Below are 17,996 nucleotides of genomic sequence, written 5' to 3' on the forward strand. Positions count from 1 at the left end.
CTTCATGGCCAAAAGTATGTGGACGCCCGAGCATTACAGCCATGTGATTAGTGAATGTAATGAATGAATTAGGGATAGACCGAATATCGGCCCTGGCCGATTACCGGGACGTTTTTTTTTTGGCAGTTTGCAGATGATCTGTATCAGCGTTTTATTTGCCTGATAACCGATAATAACAATAAAGAATAAACCTGCAGTTCAGGGAGTTCAGATGGACGGATAACGACCGTGGCGTTCTCTCTACACCCGTTGTCATGTTGATCATAATAGCAACAGCAACATGAAGTGCTCCGGTGAAGGATGGATGGATAGAAGTGTAGATGGAGGAGTCATGTATTCCCCCCAGCAGGTGGTCCACTGAAGGGAATGTGACGACAGACTGACGGAGGAACTCGTGGTATGCTGATAACGCAGCGCTCTGCTCACAACTGTAAAACGCTGGCAGCAAATCCTCCTCTGTGGTCCAAACCTTGAGGAGCAGCTGGGCCTGTTTCCACGGCTTTGTCTTCATTTGAAAACATTCTTTCTTACTTTCTCTTAAAGTGCTCGTATTATGCTCATTTTCAGGTTCATAATTCTATTTAGAGGTTGTACCAGAATTGGTTTACATGGTTTAATTTTCAAAAAACACCATATTTTTGTTGTACTGCACATTGCTGCAGCTCCTCTTTTCACCCTGTGTGTTGAGCTCTCTGTTTTCGCTACAGAGTGAGACCTCTCACTGCTGTAACATCTTTGTTGGGAGTCGCACATGCTCAGTAGCTAGGTAAGGACTACTAGCCAGTCAGAAGCAGAGTATGAGGGCGAGCCCTGACAGTACCTAGGTAAGGACTACTAGCCAGTCAGAAGCAGAGTATGAGAGCGTGCCCTGACAGTAGCTAGGTAAGGACTACTAGCCAGTCAGAAGCAGAGTATGAGGGCGGGTCCTGACAGTACCTAGATAAGGACTACTAGCCAGTCAGAAGCAGAGTATGAGGGTGTGCCATGCTAGCAGCTAGGCGAGCAATATAATGTGTGTTCCAAAGTGACCACGTTTGTCTCTGAAGTAAAGGCTGGACTACAATAGAGCTGTTTGGAGCAGTTTAAGATTGGTACGGTCCACTATAGGGGGGGTCTGAAATCGTTGGGAAACCTATATACAGGTAAGGAAGATACAAACATGTTTGAGCCCCCTGAATGGTTATTTTTTTAAACCTTTTTTTGGGGTCTGTCTTTCAGATTTTTTTTTAAAAATCTACTTTTTAAAAAGCTTCGCTTACGCAACACATTGATGCATAGCTGCAATCAACGCCCAAAAGGAGTAAAAATAAACTGTTGCAATCTCCGGAAAAGTCATGGCTGTTTGTTCACACTGCTGACAGAACTAAAATGCAACAGATTCACATCTCAATCACTGGAGAAACTGGGTGATTTTAACCAGATAACCATTACATCTGGGTCTTTCATACGAAATATAATAATGCATTCCTGACTTGTTTTCTCATAATCAAATAACATCAAAGAACAACTTGTACACAGATCCCCTCCCAGCCTCTTTTATCATACCGTCCTGATCGTGCTGTATGTCTGCAGATGTGGACCACTGCAGCCCCCCCCCCCTCCTGCACCACCACCGTCTCCATCAGTGTGCCACCCAGACGCCCAGCCGGCCCTTTCATCTCCATCAATCTTTCATGCCGTCTAAAACAGCACTAACATACGTTGGAACAAATCACAGTCGACAGAGCCTTGCCCTCATCCTGCTGTTGGGGGGACGGGTTCATGAACACACCAGAGACCTTTCACCACTCTCTCTCTCTCTCTCTGACAGCTTGACCTACTGCGAGTTTCCCCCTCAGTCTTCTGCGTCTCTACCTCTATGCTGCCGTCTCTTTCATCCTTTATTTGATCTCTAGAGTATCTGCTTCTGCCGTCTGGCCTCAATATCTGACAGACACCGTCCACGCCCATCCACACCACACAAACAACAAACTGCACGAGCGCTCAAGCACTTGGCATTTACACGGCATACATGCAGAAATGAACACACCTTTGTGATGCTATGAATCCTTTTTTTTTTTTTTCAAATATATATTTTACCTAAAAATATTCTTATATTTTCAAAGTCTTTGTAAGTAAACATGTGTGACACTGAACATGACCTCAAAGCCAGAACTGCAACTGAGGAAGTACACACTTCGCAAATCAGGTGTCAGCTGGAATAAATCACTCAACAGGAAACACGCGCACACACACACACACACACACACACACACACACACACCTTTGAGAGTTCTTATCTGTGACTGTCAGTCTGTGAGTGTGACGGGAGGAAAGGGCAGTTGAAAGTGTGCGAGGCTGAAGGTGCTGCGTGTGTGTGTGTGTGTGTGTGTGTGTGTGTGTGTGTGTGTGTGTGTGTGTGTGTGCGTGCGTGTGTGCATGTGTTTCCTGTTGAGCCTCCTGCAGTTCCATTAACCACCAATTATGTTACAAGTTAAAGGGTGCCTTATTAGAGAAGTGGTACCAAATTGGCTTTATTTGTACTAAGGCTGCAACCGACGATTGTTTACATTATCGTTTAATTTGCAGATTATTTCCTCTATTGGTCAATTAATCAGAAAACGGTGAAAAACACCCGGTTGGCACACAAGCCAAAAATATAAAAGCATTCCGTTTACGAAGGTGCCTGACAAAGAAAAGCATCAAATCAGGACATTTGAGAAGCTGGAATCAGCAAATGATTGGTGAAAAAAATCATAAAAAAAATGATTATCAGTTTTTCAAAATAGTTGCCAATTAACTTGCCGTCAATCGATGAATCGAATAATTGTTGCAGCTCTGATTGGTTAATGCAAAAACAGCACCCATTAACTTGTTTTGATCAATAACGCGACATCAGCAGTAAAGCCTGGTTTTAAAGCTAATAATCTGTTGATATATTGATATTATAATTCCATCCAGTTACCTCCAGAGAAAGCAGCCCCCCCGTTGTCTCCGTCAGCCCTCAGTCGTCTCTCTGACTGCCCTCCAGACTGTCTGCTGGGTGTCTGGCCTCAAGTCTCCAGACTCAGACTGTGTCACAAGAAAAAAGCGCTCCCTCGAAACACACCGCCACGCCCCGTCTCCATAATTCAGGTGTGTGTGATTTAGACCCGCTGCATTATTAAACCGTGGCACAGTTGCAGCGGCCGGTTTGTGCCCCCCCCCCCCGCTGATCCCAATCTGTCACTTCACCTCACACTCGGCTCAGGGTGACAGGGCCCTTCTGCCCCAACACACACACACACACACACACACACACACAGACAGACACACAGACAGAGGCACAAACACACACACACACACACACACACACACACACACACACACACAGACAGACAGACAGACACAGACAGACAGAGGCACGCACACACACACACACACACACACACACACACACACACACACACACACACACAGACAGACAGACATGTTATATGCACTCACAGAGACACACACAAACTGTAACCTCTGTGCTTTCTAGGACATTGTTCCACCTCCAGCCTGGCAGGCTGCCCAGTTAAGTTGTTCAAAAGCTCTGAAAAAAACGTTAAAACTTAAAAAGAGCAATTAAGGCCCATGTGTGCACTTCATGTTACCTTGCACGGCAGCTGGACTCTCGCGATATCGATGACGTGAGAATAACTGACATGCCAAGTCCGCCGGCTGACGCGAAAACCGGGGAAGCCGATTCTGCGATCACAGGACCTACTGGGCTCCCCATGAATGCGGCCATCAGTCTGGGACCGGCCCCAGCCCTTTGTCGGAAAAAAAAGACACCTGCCACCGGGCTTAACAACTTTTCTGGGGGAGACCCTGAGTGCTGTACAGTAGATGTTTCTCATCTCATCATTGTAAGGGTGATGATGGGAGTTTTCTGGGGTCACTGATGTGGAACAGGTTAGGGGTGCATGATATATCGATTTAATATCGTTAGCGCGATATCACCTTGCGCAATATTATATTGAAAGTGTCGCGATAAGTCTGCAATATTTAGTTTATTTTGTGGAGCGCTGCGTCCCGTCCGTTGGCTGTGTGGCTTAGTTGTGTTTGATTTAGAGCTTGAAACGCTGTAATGACCATGTTTCATTGGCCACGTACCGTGCCATGTGCACATTTTAGTGCACGTCAGCGCACGGGTCCACTACGTGACAAACCCTATGGAGCGTACCACGTGACGTGTGTGCATATTTGGACAGAGTGACAGTGTAGGTGAAGAAATAGATAGAGACAACAAAACGGAACCAATCAGAGAAGAGAAAGAAAAGTTGTGTCCTGTTCTCTTTATTTATATATTATATACTGTCCAACCAGTAGAACATGTCCTGTTCTCTTTATTTATATATTATATACTGTCCAACCAGTAGAACATGTCCTGTTCTCATTATTTATATATTATATACTGTCCAACCAGTAGAACATGTCCTGTTCTCTTTATTTATATATTATATACTGTCCAACCAGTAGAACATGTCCTGTTCTCTTTATTTATATATTATATACTGTCCAACCAGTAGAACATGTCCTGTTCTCTTTATTTATATATTATATACTGTCCAACCAGTAGAACATGTCCTGTTCTCTTTATTTATATATTATATACTGTCCAACCAGTAGAACATGTCCTGTTCTCATTATTTATATATTATATACTGTCCAACCAGTAGAACATGTCCTGTTCTGTAGACATGTTCCTTATTTATTTATTCATGTTGGACCAGTCCAATATGACAGTCGAAACAGTTGAAATAAATCTTAAGAAAACTTCTTTTATTTGTTATGAATCTATTTTGATGCATTTTCCCATAACTTATACATTTAGAAATGTTTAAAAAATATCGAAATTAATATCGATATCGCAATATTCATAATAGATATCGCAATATCACATTTTGTCAATATCGTGGAACCCTCGAACAGGTGCAACAAAACTAAACGGAGAGTGAAGAAGATATCAATCCAGAATCTATGTGGGGTTTCTAAAAAGGAGGCGTGGTGGGAAAGGACGAGCCTTCAAAGGCGCTGACACACCGAGCCGATAATCGTCCGTCGGACAGTCTGGCGAGGTCGGTGACTCGAGTCTGTTCGGTTCCGAGGGGCCGTCGTCCTTCATTTTGGCCAATTTCACATGTATAATCTGCGGGGTGGGCACTGCCGGCAGTCAGACTCAAATGACCCATCTGATTGGTGGAGAGCTAACCCGGAAACGGGGAGCGGGATGGGCGTGACTAGAGTCTCTCAAAATCTGACAAAAATCTTTTAAACTGACCTTTGTTGATCTGAAATGAAGACAGATTCAGCAACTGCACGGCCTATTTTTTCGCTTAAAATGTTTTCAGAAACACGTTTCGGTGAACTATTTTAGTCCAATATGAGATCGTATTCTGAACGAGCCGCCATGACAGTCTGGCTTTGAATTTCCGGAGAAACCAGAACCACGTGACGCGTTCGTCCAATCAGCTGCCGGTGTTCATTTTTTGGGCGACAATACAGATTAGCGCCGCCTGCTGTTATGGAGACGTATTACGTCTCGTCTCTTCGGTGTGTTCTGAGGCACTTTTTTGACCAACTCGGGGAGACTGATCAGTCCAACTGCCTTTTCTGCCGACGGTCGGCCGTCTGGTCGGTGTGTAAGCGGCTTAACTCTGACCTCTGACCTCTGCAGGAGAAGGATAGAGTGAGCAGGCTGGCAGAGTTTGCCAGAGAGTCAGGGGATCTCTGTTTCTGTTGAAAGAAAGACGTTCCTTTCCTTTTTTTTTTCCTCTTCTTGGACTTCCTTCCTGTGTTTGGGTTGGCTAACGGATCACCCCCCCCCCACCTCATTCGCCTGCTTCTTCTCTTTCCTTTCCTTTGGCATTCCTTCCTCTCCCTATTATAAACTCTCCTCATTCCTTCCTCTCCATGTTTCTCACACTTTCTAAACCTTGTTCTCCGTCCCCGTTGCACCCTTTATACACCTCTTTTTGACTTGTTTTCTTCCTATGTGTCCCCCCTCTCTATCCTCTCTCCCTTCAGTGTTTCCATGTATGGGCAGTGTGCTCCGAGCTAAATCTCCCTCAGGAAAACTTAAAGGTCCAATGTGTAGGAATTTCTCCAATCTAGCGTTGAGATCATATATCAATCAACTCTCTCGCGCCACGCAGTTCAAAGTAGATATTACAGCTACGGTAGCCCTCACGCTTCAAAAAGCCAATCGCTTGCTCTTTTCAATGTCCTTTTTCTTTTTCTGGGCGAAGAAGAAGACTCCTGTTCCTGAAATTTGGATTTTGAATAAGTGTGGTCCTCCATGTTTCCTTTCTTCAAACTTGCCGGGGCCGGGAAGCTACAATACCCGTTAGCAGCATTAGCAGCAGCTGTGAGTTTATCATGTGACAGCGAAAACGTGAAAGGCGGAGCAGTATGTCCTGTATGTCCCTTACCGGCTAACGTATTTCAAGATGGAGCATGAATATGGAGCGTCTACCCCAGTTTAGGGCTGGGCAATATATTGATATTATATCGATATCGTGATATGAGACTAGATATCGTCTTAGATTTTGGATATCGTAATATCATGATATGACAGTGTTGTCTTTTCCTGGTTTTAAAGGCTGCATTACAGTAAAGTGATGTCATTTTCTGAACTTACCAGACTGTTATAACTGTTCTATTATTTGCTTTTACCCACTTAGTCATTATATCTACATTACTGATGATTATTTATCAAAACTCTCATTGTGTAAATATTTTGTGAAAGCACCAATAGTCAACAATATCGTTGCGGTATCGATATCGAGCTATTTGGTCAAAAATATCATGATATTTGATTTTCTCCATATCGCCCAGCCCTACCCCAGTTCATGCAAATGCAAATGTAACATTTCAAGCCAAAAGGAATACTTGAAATTGATGGTGGTGGTAAATATTTATGAAAAAGGACAAGTTTGTGAACGGGCAACACACAGATTTTGATAATGAACAACTAAACACGTTACACACTGGACCTTTAACACACAGTCAAGGTTTCCCTCGGGTGTTTGATCATCCTTACAACAAACACGTTCTGTCAAAAAGTCTTTGAGAAACGCTAAAGACAGGTAACAAATCACGGGAAGATAAAAGGACAGATCATGCACGAGAGGACGGACGCCTGAAAAAAAAAAAAAAAAAAAGCCGAGCTACAGTTTTTTTCCAGACCGCAAGCGTTTTAGATTTAGTGTCTGACATCCTAAATATAACTCTTGTACAGTCTCAAACAAGTTGGTGTGCTGTTCCTGTAAGGATCCAAATGAATTGGAGAAGTCTCTGTGGTGTTCTTGAGGCTTTGTGGTCCCTGATGACACGCCTGTACTACATACTGTAATTACAGAGTCCCTGTTTCAGCCTTTGTTGCGTGACATCTCTCTGCATCTATGCCAGTGCTTTCCCTGGGTTTGTGGAAGACTCTGGAGCGCATATTTGGCGGAAAGGTTTAGGGGTCCTCCCTCAAGAAAATGTGATGCTATTCAAAAAATGCAATTTGACATAGTTTTGGAGCGTTATTATTAACATATCATGTCTAAAACATTGGAAAAGCTAGAGCAGATTATAAATAAAAATCTGTATTATATCATTATATATATAAAACCGGACCTTGGGGTTTGGACTGTTGATGAATGTTCACTGTTTTCTGACTTAAGCAATGAATTGATTATTTAAGAAATTAATCAGCAGATGAATTGGTAATGAAACTACACTTCTGTATAGATTAGTCTCCAAGTTGGAATGTTATTTTAAAGTACAATGAGACACACAGAAACCCCAAATCATTGACGCACGCACGCAAGCATGCACAACATCTGTTGTGATGACGTGAATGACGAGAACAACTTTACAAATGTAAAAAGATATTGTCCTACATCCTAGCTATTATAGTAATAATAACAGAAGAAAGCACACACACAGTGTGTAGGCTGTGGCTTTCTGCACACGCACGCACACGCACGCGCACACACACACACACACACACACACACACACACACAAAGAGCATAGACATGCCAGCAGGCCCGACAGAGTCACAATCTGCAATCTTTTCCTGCATCTACTGTGTGTGTGTGTGTGTGTGTGTGTGTGTGTGTGTGTGTGTGTGTGTGTGTGTGTGTGTGTGTGTGTGTGTGTGTGCGCGTGCGTGCGTGCGTGTGTCTCCTACAGGCTCCTGCTGGGACTGACAGGTGAAGATGAGGAGGGAAGAGGAAGAGCACACGGGGAGCTCATAAAACCATTTTGTCCTGTCGTCCTCTAAAAGAACAAACACAACCCTTAAATCTTTCCAAAAAACCATCCTAAATATTTAACGGTGTACATCAATTGTAACATAATGTTTGTCATCCTGCAGGCCTTAGACTAATTTCTAGAAATCATTGTATTCTTTACATGAAATTGGGTTAAAATGTGCAGAACATTTAGATGGAAACCTTAGCTCTTCTATCAGATAACAGTGTGCTGCTGCAACGAGGCAACACACACACAAGTACACACATACAACACTAACATATATGTAACTTCGACAGGCGGGGAGACATATGGTTTCCTGTGTTTCAGGCGACAGTTAGAAGGCACGTGTTGTTGACAGCACGCAATAAATAATGCAAGGTTTTTTCCACAAGCATATGTTTCCAATATGTGTGTGGGCCTCGGGGGTATTTCTGATATGTATCCCAACATGTACACTATACCTGCGTGCTGATTGGCTAAAGGCGCTGTAACTGGAGAATCAGGCTTGTGTTGCTGTTGCTGTCTGAGAGACGTATGTATTCAGAAATCTGTTCAGTAAAAAAAAAACAAAAAAAACAGCCACAGTAACTTGCCAGTAATTACGTTATCTTGCAAACATCACCACTTTCATTTGAGCCATTTAGCAGATGCATTCTTCCAGAACTATTTACAATATGGAGGAGGTAGAACGGTGTTTGTTTCCTTGCTCGAGGGAACAGCTGGGTCCTGCAGCTGTGAGGACCCATCCAGAAAATGTGACTTTTTTTTCACACTGATCAACAGAAAGACACAGGTTTTAGATTCCGACAAGTCCTCCAACCCATGCGTTGTTTGTTCCCACCCTCTAATACGACCCACAGGAGCAATTTAAAGGTCCCATGGCATGAAAATTTCACTTTATTTTTTAACATTAATATGCATTCCCCCAGCCTGCCTATGGTCCCCCAGTGGCTAGAAATGGTGATAGGTGTAAACCGAGCCCTGGGTATCCTGCTCTGCCTTTGAGAAATTGAAAGTCTGATGAAGGAATCTTCCCTTTATGACGTCATAAGGGGAAAGGTTACCTCCCCTTTCTCTGCTTTGCCCGCCCAGAGAATTTGGCCCACCCATGAGAGAGAGAGAGACATCATGGCTTGAAAACAAGCAAAGTGGCAGTTGGTCAAGGCCACACCCCCACCCTCCACCTTGCCCCCCCCCCCTCTCTCCTCCTCAATAGCATTTAAAGCTACAGACACAGAAATGGCACATCCTAAGGAAAGCTCATTGTGGGACTGGCTCTAGTGGCTGTAATTCTGCTCCAAGGCTGAATTTCAGGAAAGAGACTTCAGATACAGTATTAGGGGACCACTAAGGTCTATATAAAAGAGACTTCAGATACAGTATTAGAGGACCACTAAGGCCTATATAAAAGAGACTTCAGATACAGTATCAGGGGACCACTAAGGTCTATATAAAAGAGACTTCAGATACAGTATTAGAGGACCACTAAGGCCTATATAAAAGAGACTTCAGATACAGTATCAGGGGACCACTAAGGCCTATATAAAAGAGACTTCAGATACAGTATCAGGGGACCACTAAGGTCTATATAAAAGACTTCAGATACAGTATTAGGGGACCACTAAGGTCTATATAAAAGAGACTTCAGATACAGTATTAGGGGACCACTAAGGTCTATATAAAAGAGACTTCAGATACAGTATTAGGGGACCACTAAGGTCTATATAAAAGAGACTTCAGATACAGTATTAGGGGACCACTAAGGTCTATATAAAAGACTTCAGATACAGTATTAGGGGACCACTAAGGTCTATATAAAAGAGACTTCAGATACAGTATTAGAGGACCACTAAGGTCTATATAAAAGACTTCAGATACAGTATTAGGGGACCACTAAGGTCTATATAAAAGAGACTTCAGATACAGTATTAGGGGACCACTAAGGTCTATATAAAAGAGACTTCAGATACAGTATTAGGGGACCACATGGCCTATTTAAAAGCATCCAAAAAGCAGCATGTCATAGCCTTTAAAGCTATAGTGCGTAGTTTCTGTCGCCCCCATGAGGAATTCTAAGTAATGACAAAAACACTGTCGGCGTGTCCACATGATAAAAGCCTTCCGTGATCTCGTACCACCCCCGCTCCTCCTCCACGCAGTTGCTACTAGCCAAGGAGGACACGCAGGATTAAAAAAACATGATGGACTCTTCAGAAGAGGTCATTATCTTCACTCAAGTTTCTGCTCGCGAAAGTCGCCGGACGCCCCAATCTTCTGAACATAGTCATACTGAGAAATCCAGAGAGAGTTGTGTGGAGCTGATCGTCTTAGTTAGCTTTGTAGCAACTCATTTGGCGATGGCTTGAATGTAACGGACGTTCATTAATATCAAAAAGTTACGCACTAAAGCTTTAAACATGTCTTTAACGTTGTGAAACGGTCACAGTTTGGTTACATTTAGGCACTAAAGCTACTTAGTTAAGTTTAGAAAAAGATTGTGGTTTGGGTTAAAATCAGACATTATTTCACTTCTGGTTACGCACGTGACGGGGAACGTGACTTTCCTTAAGTTAACAAAAAAGTTGCCGGACTCGAACCTCGCTTCCCCGGGTGTAAGTCCTGCATTTGTTTGACCCATCCACCACCTAACCCCTTATGTAAATATAGCTAGTAACTGCTACCCTGGAAATCCAGAGTTCTCGCAAGAGCTCAATTGGAATTTGCTCAGCGAGTCACTCTGGCATTGAGTAATGATGCTCATTAAATATGCCCTGGTAGCCGAGCTGCACCAATCACATCGGTGCATCTGATATAGGCGGACCAGAGGTGAGCTAAACAGATGACGACAGTTTAATCTACCAGTTAGCTCCACTGGTAGCTAAGCGTGTGGGGCTCTGGATACGTCACCCGGTGTATTGTTGTGATTGGTCGTAGTGTTATCCAATTGCGTGCAGTGAGATTTTCAAATGCATGCTTGGTGCCGCCCCTCAAGTTGGGCCATTACCTAGTGCCAGACCCTTAATCTTTCAGATTTGGGTCTGGATTTCCAGGCTAAGTAACTGCAGCTTGAACAAGCGATCTCTGGGAACGTTTCTCGGAGGAGGGTTAGAGTCAGGGATAGTTAGGACAATCTCGATTCCGAATGCAGCACTTTTACTTTTGGTAAGTGAAGGATCTGAGCGAGGAAAACGATTATTTTGCATATTACATTTGGCAAGCAAACTCTTATTTTGTCTCGTATTCTGAATGAAAATAAATAAATAAATAAAAGAAACAAGTATTAAGGGAAATCTCACAGTTCGAGGTGTTTTCACTGTTTTTTCAAGTTCAATAAATGCAACATCTTTCCAAAAGACAACGAGTAATCATGTTAAATAATCCTGATTAAGTTTTTTTTCCATAATTGAGCAGCCCTACTTTCCACCACCGAGCATGTGGATTTACCTCCCGGTCATAAATAAAGACTTATCATTTCTTATCTCATTCCATTATGAGTTGCAGCACACTCCTACTGCAGCTTCTTTTTGTCCTCCATCCACCAACATACACATCAGCGCGGCTCGAAGAGAAGCTGAACACACATGGAGCGCTTGTAATTAAGTCTAGTGTCTCAAAGGCTCTTCTCACCTGCTGCCTCGCTAAGCACTGCTGACACTCACTGAGGCTGACCAATACTTCATTATGGCCTAAGTGAAAAAGAATCAATAGCAGCTTGCAGAGCAGTCTGTACAGAGTCCGCCTGGTGTCTTTGTCAGGCATCGATCACAGACAGACAGATAGACAGACAGACATGTCAGACATGTCAGACATGTCAGACAGAGAGACACGTCAGACAGACAGAAAGAGAGACATGACAGACACACAGACATGTCAGACAGACAGACAGAAAAAAAGGCTGAACAGCAAAGCTTCAGAAGAGAGAAAGCAGACTGCTGATAGAAGCGATTTTGTGATGACATTAACAGAAGTGGGGCTTCAATGGAAGATGAGACACCCAGCGTGTGAAAAAGTGACGCCGAGCACTCCGTGTGGGAGAGATAACATCATAAATCTCTATCAGACATCGAGAATATCGACACAGCTGAAGTAGGAGTGAGATTGTATACTGCGGAACAAAATGATACAGAGATTTGTGTGAAAACTGTGCAGGGTTTCCACTCAAACGTCAATAAATATACAACAATATAATTTAAAAGCAAAGACAAAAAAACACTTAATGTCAATAGGCTGTGGTCATGTTTACATATATATATATATATATATATATATATATATATATATACATACATACATACATACATACACATATATATATACACATATATATATATACACACACACACATATATATATATATACATATTTATACATATATATATACACACACACACACATATATATACACACACACACACACATATATATACACACACACACACACACACACATATATACACACACACACACACACATATATATATATATACATATATACACATATATACATATATATACATATATATATATTCACACACACATACATACATATATATATATATATATATATATATATATATATATATATATATATATATATATATATATATACATACATACATACATACATACATACATACATATATATATATATACATACATACATACATACATACATACATACATACATACATACATACATACATACATACATATATATATATATATATATATATATATATATACATATATACACATATATATATACATATATACACTCAACAGAGAGGAAAGTACACAGAACATTAAAAACAACTTGGACTGGAAGAAGCATTGCCAGTGAACAGAATCCGGTTTCTTCAGTTTTGAAGTCTCTTATGGCAAAAACCATTTAGTAGTGTATAAAACGTAATATTTAGGGAGACAGGGTTTAATTATACGTCTGCAGTTCCAAAGATGATATGCTGCAGTTTAAAAGCTTCATGGCCCTAACAGATAAAAGATTAAAATTATAGGATTAAATTTGCATTAGGTGAGGAGAACAGTACAACTGATGTTCCTATGAAGTTTTACATATTCATGAAACCACTTCTAAGTCAGCTGTCGTAAAGATGAATACGACTGGGGAAACATTTGAGAGATAACGTCTCACTGTCTTATCTTTTATGTTGTGTGTTTGAGGGAAGTTTCCGACAGCAGTGGACGGAGATTGAAAGTGAGGTGGTTAAAAGGAACTGTTTGCACAGGAGAGTGCAGGAATGAGCACTGGGTTCAAAGTGGCAAAAAACTGCTCTCTCTGCAACAACACATCCGAAAATATTTCCACCAGACTCTGGGAATACACTTCAGACAGTCCAGACACCTCAGGTATAAATGAAACGGACGGTTTTGCTAAGGCCGACTGAAACAAAAAAAACTTTTTCCACTGGACAGGTGCTGAAGAAATCATCAGCTCTTCCAAAAGCACTGATTCCTGTCTTTATTTGAGAATGAGTACTGAGGCCAAATATCAAATTCGTTATTTCCAAGCAGCGCCCAGAGCCTCTGAACTCATTCAGTCATGAAGGGGAGTAACACAATCTAACCTCTTCACTTTCCAACGTGATTACCTGAGTCGACACTGAGGCCTCCAAAGGCTTTGATGTGAACGAGGCCCGGCCACGCTTACACCATGCTAATCCAGATTAACGTCTGGTCGGGGGGGGTTTCTCCGCGGCGGTCATTCACAGTGATGGAAATCCAATTAATACAATAGATCGTTTCAGCCATGAAATTGTGGTCAAAGATTTGCCTCAAAAAAAAAGTTAAAAAATGACTAATTTATCCCCCAGATAATAAAGAACAGAATAGAGCTTTAAATGTATTTATTTTTGAACTTGGTTACCCAGTTATACGACTCGTGCATTACTGGTCACTTGTTGCACGTCTTGCACCGTCTCTCTGCACTGTATGTGAGCTCCTGCTGCCATCCGACCTCCCCAAAATTGGAAGATAAAGACTTCACCATTGGTAAGGATTATTGTGGACAGGTATGGCAAGCTTTTTGAGACAGATTGTCCAACCAAACTGAGATGAGAATAGACTGAAAGAGACTAAAGAGTAGGAATGTCCAGATCCGACCACGTGATCGGAAATCGGGCCCGATCACGTGGTTTCAGACTCGATCGGAATCGGACGTTACCTCCCGATCAGGACTCGGATATATATGTATATATATTCTCATTATTTTTTAACACATCTATAGTTATGCGGTGGCACAGAGTTAGACCCTTTTGACTCCACACAGAAACAGCAACGCGTGTGGCATGACATCACTTTGTTGCAGAGACGCTATTGGTTAAATGTCAGCAAAGTAGAACACGGAAGCAGCTTGAAGCGGAAAGCGGGAGTATGTCTGCGGTCTGGAGGTATTATAAAGTTGATGACAACAACATTGTCATAGCAAACTGTGAGAGATGTAACAGAAGTGCTCTGTTTGTTAACAGAGTTGTTGAATGTTAAAATAAGGTGAATTAAATAAAAAATAAGGAACATCCTGTATCTGTTTTTTCGCTCTTCTTTATTCTTTTTTTATATATTATAGAAGTATTGGATCGGGACTCGGTATCGGTAGATACTCAAAATCAAATGACTCGGACTCAAGGGCAAAAAACCTGATCGGGACATCCCTACTAAAGAGCTTTAAAACGCTGCAGAGTTGTGATTATTTTCTGTGGGTTTATTACATAGGTTGTGCTTCGAAGCTTTCGGTGGTGACTGCCATGTTTTTACGTTAACTTTGAATCAAATTACACTTTTGGCGTTTTTCCATTACATGGTACCTGCTCGCCTCGACTATACTCGCCTTTTTGGTTTTTCCATTATGAAAAAAAGTCCCTAACAGGTACTTTTTTTAGTATCACGTCCGTCAAGGTTCCAAGCGAGCTGAGGCGTTACCAAAATTTGATCCAAAGTTAACGTAAAAACATATTTATTGAAGTAGGTTTTAGGAACTCCATTTGTTTAGAGGAGGTTTGTCAGTACAGGTACCCAACCATGAGCCCTCTTGCATCATTTTTTTGCTGGTTGGAGTTTAGGTCCCAGAGTGGCAGCTGCACAAGTTAAAGGCAGTTTCGTGTTGTTTCAGGCAGGAGAGACTCTCACGACAGGCTATAAACCAGCTGACCCAAGTCCAAAAATGGCTATCCTGTAATGGAGAAAAGATGCATTCCTTAAATACTAAAGTACTCCTGGAACAATAGTGCATCTGTCTAAAGATAGCCCTGCAGCGCATGCCTTGGAATCCACTCGGATCTCGTTGAAAAAGAGCAAAAATGTTCCAGACCGTTGGGATTATGTAAGAGCATTCAGAAAAAGAAAAGAAAAAAAATCAGAATCGCCATCATTCAGTGTAAACTTCAGTCAAGTAAAAGCAAATGGACACGTCTCTGTGAACCAGTCGACACGGTTGATGCCCAGTAGCGGCTTAATAATTGCTCTCCGTGGAGTTCGGGGCCATTTAACACCCCTGCAAGGGTTGACGCATCAATCACAGCAGCAACCGAGGCAGCATTAATTAAAAATAAGAATTTGAAATAAATTATCATTGCTCTGGGTCACGGCGTAACCCATATTGCGCACACTGAGGCCACCAGAGAGGGAATTAGCGCTCAGTTAATTATGATACACTGATATGCGTGTTTCCTGTGGGAAAGAGAAAAATCAACAGTGTGCACAAGGACCGCAGTCAAATATCCCTCGAGGTCAACCAGCTCTACATGGTTATCTTAAATGGCCAACAATGTCCTGGTGTCAGCAATAAATGCACTTATTAACTACACATTTCACAAGCATTTACATTCTGGTAATTTGTTTTTTAACCCTCATTTAACCAGGAAGTATGTGTGTTTGCTTAACGTGTAGATTGTGAATGGAAGGCCGTAAGCAGGAAGTGAACATTGGGGAGGGGGGGGGACCAAATCTGCCAACACCGCTTAAACAAACCACACGTAACGTTAGAATTGCAGTAGGCCACACGTAATAGCCCACTAGAAACAGTTGTAATAATAATAATTGCTAATTTTAGTTATGATTATCAAACAAATGTGGTTATTCCAGACAGTGGTGCACAGTTGCCTGTCTTGAATAGCAATATATTAGCCTATAAATCTATTGGGGGGGACATTTTGAGCATATTTAAATATTGGGGGGGATGTGTCCCCTCCAATATTTACTATGATTACTAGAGCTGCAACATTAATCGCAATTTTATCAAAATTGCAATATGGACTAGTGCTATATCTAAATCGCAGTGGGGGCGCAATATTTATATATAATATAGGTATTGTGGTGCTGCAGAGACGTCCCGGCCTACAAATCCCATCCTACAGACTACAGAAAACATCTTTGTTTGGTACAGATCCTCGCAAAAGTCACACTATAATCATTTGATTTTTTTAAGATTTAATATTAGTCAATGAAAATGAGAATAATGATACAAACATGATCATTCCCTTCAACATCGTGAATCATATCGCAATATCAGTCAAAATAATCGCAATTACATATTTTCCTCATATTGTGCAGCCCTAATGATTACTGCCTTGGTGAATGAATGAATGAATGAATGAATGAATGAATGAATTAGGGGATTTTCCGTGCATATTTAAATGTAAAAGCATCTTCTTCACTTGGAAAAAACCATATGGGAATGATTATGAAAGCCCTGATATATGATTATGGTGGTGCAGAACCATTTTTCCATTTACCGGCGAGAACCCTGACTCAACATGACAAACTATTTATTAAAGAATCACCACATCATTGTGAACAGTTTTCATTAGAACTTTTTTTTTAAGAAGAAAAACCCTGACAGTACAGATCAGTGAATTATTCGTGGAAACAGATACACTGCGCCTGGAAATAAAGAGATGTTGCTGCTGATTTTTTTTTTGTCAAAAGCTTTTAACGCCACAAAATAATTTCCATTCGCACAGATGTCTGAAAACCTAGGAAAAGAAATCCTTAACTATCTGCATTACAAGAGACCATATGAGTTTAATGTTGTTGTAGTTTGTAATGTGGGTTAACTGACTAGGGCTGCACGATATGAGGAAAATAACTAATTGTGATTATTTTGACATATTGTGATTGCGATATGATTCACGATATTGGAGGGAATGATCGTTTTTGTATCATGACTCTCATTTTCATTGAAGAAAAACGCATTTACCGTAATTAAAAATAATGAATACGTTTATTGATCCCCAGGGGGGAAATTACAATTAAGAACAAACTACACACAGGCCTGAAATACACACACATGCACAGGACCTATACATGCACAAACGAACGAAGAGATGTCAGAGAGAGGGGGGCTGCGACTGCTGGACAGGCGACCTGAGCAGTTGGGGATTCGGTGCCTTGCTCAAGAGCAAGAGAACCTTGGCATCTCTCCAGCTGCCAGTAGACACTCCGTACTTAGGTCCATACGGGGACTTGAACCAGCGACCCTCTGGTTCCCAAGCCAACTCCCTACGGACTGAGCTACTGCCACCCAAAGCGTTCAGCTGTACTGTAGCTCTTCTTTTGGGATGCTTCTCATTCCTTATGGGCTTGTATGTAAACTGTAATGCTGAATTCACACCATGATGGCAAACATGTCTAAAATTCACAGTTTTCTTTTTTTTTTTACCCCGGGTGGCTGCTCATAATTAGTCGAATAGAAAAAATGTCTCTCCAATAAACTCACTGTAGATGGACAGATGA

The 17,996-nt window shown here is 41.7% G+C and overlaps 1 protein-coding gene across 5 annotated transcripts in view; it reads right to left on the reverse strand.

Moving 5' to 3' along the window:
• Positions 1 to 17,996, reverse strand: part of LOC116043966 (disco-interacting protein 2 homolog C) — a 270,352-nt gene that overhangs the window by 171,811 nt on the left and 80,545 nt on the right. The window lies entirely within an intron of this gene.

Source organism: Sander lucioperca, chromosome 9 (assembly GCF_008315115.2).
Source record: "Sander lucioperca isolate FBNREF2018 chromosome 9, SLUC_FBN_1.2, whole genome shotgun sequence".
Classification (NCBI taxonomy): Eukaryota; Metazoa; Chordata; class Actinopteri; order Perciformes; family Percidae; genus Sander; species Sander lucioperca.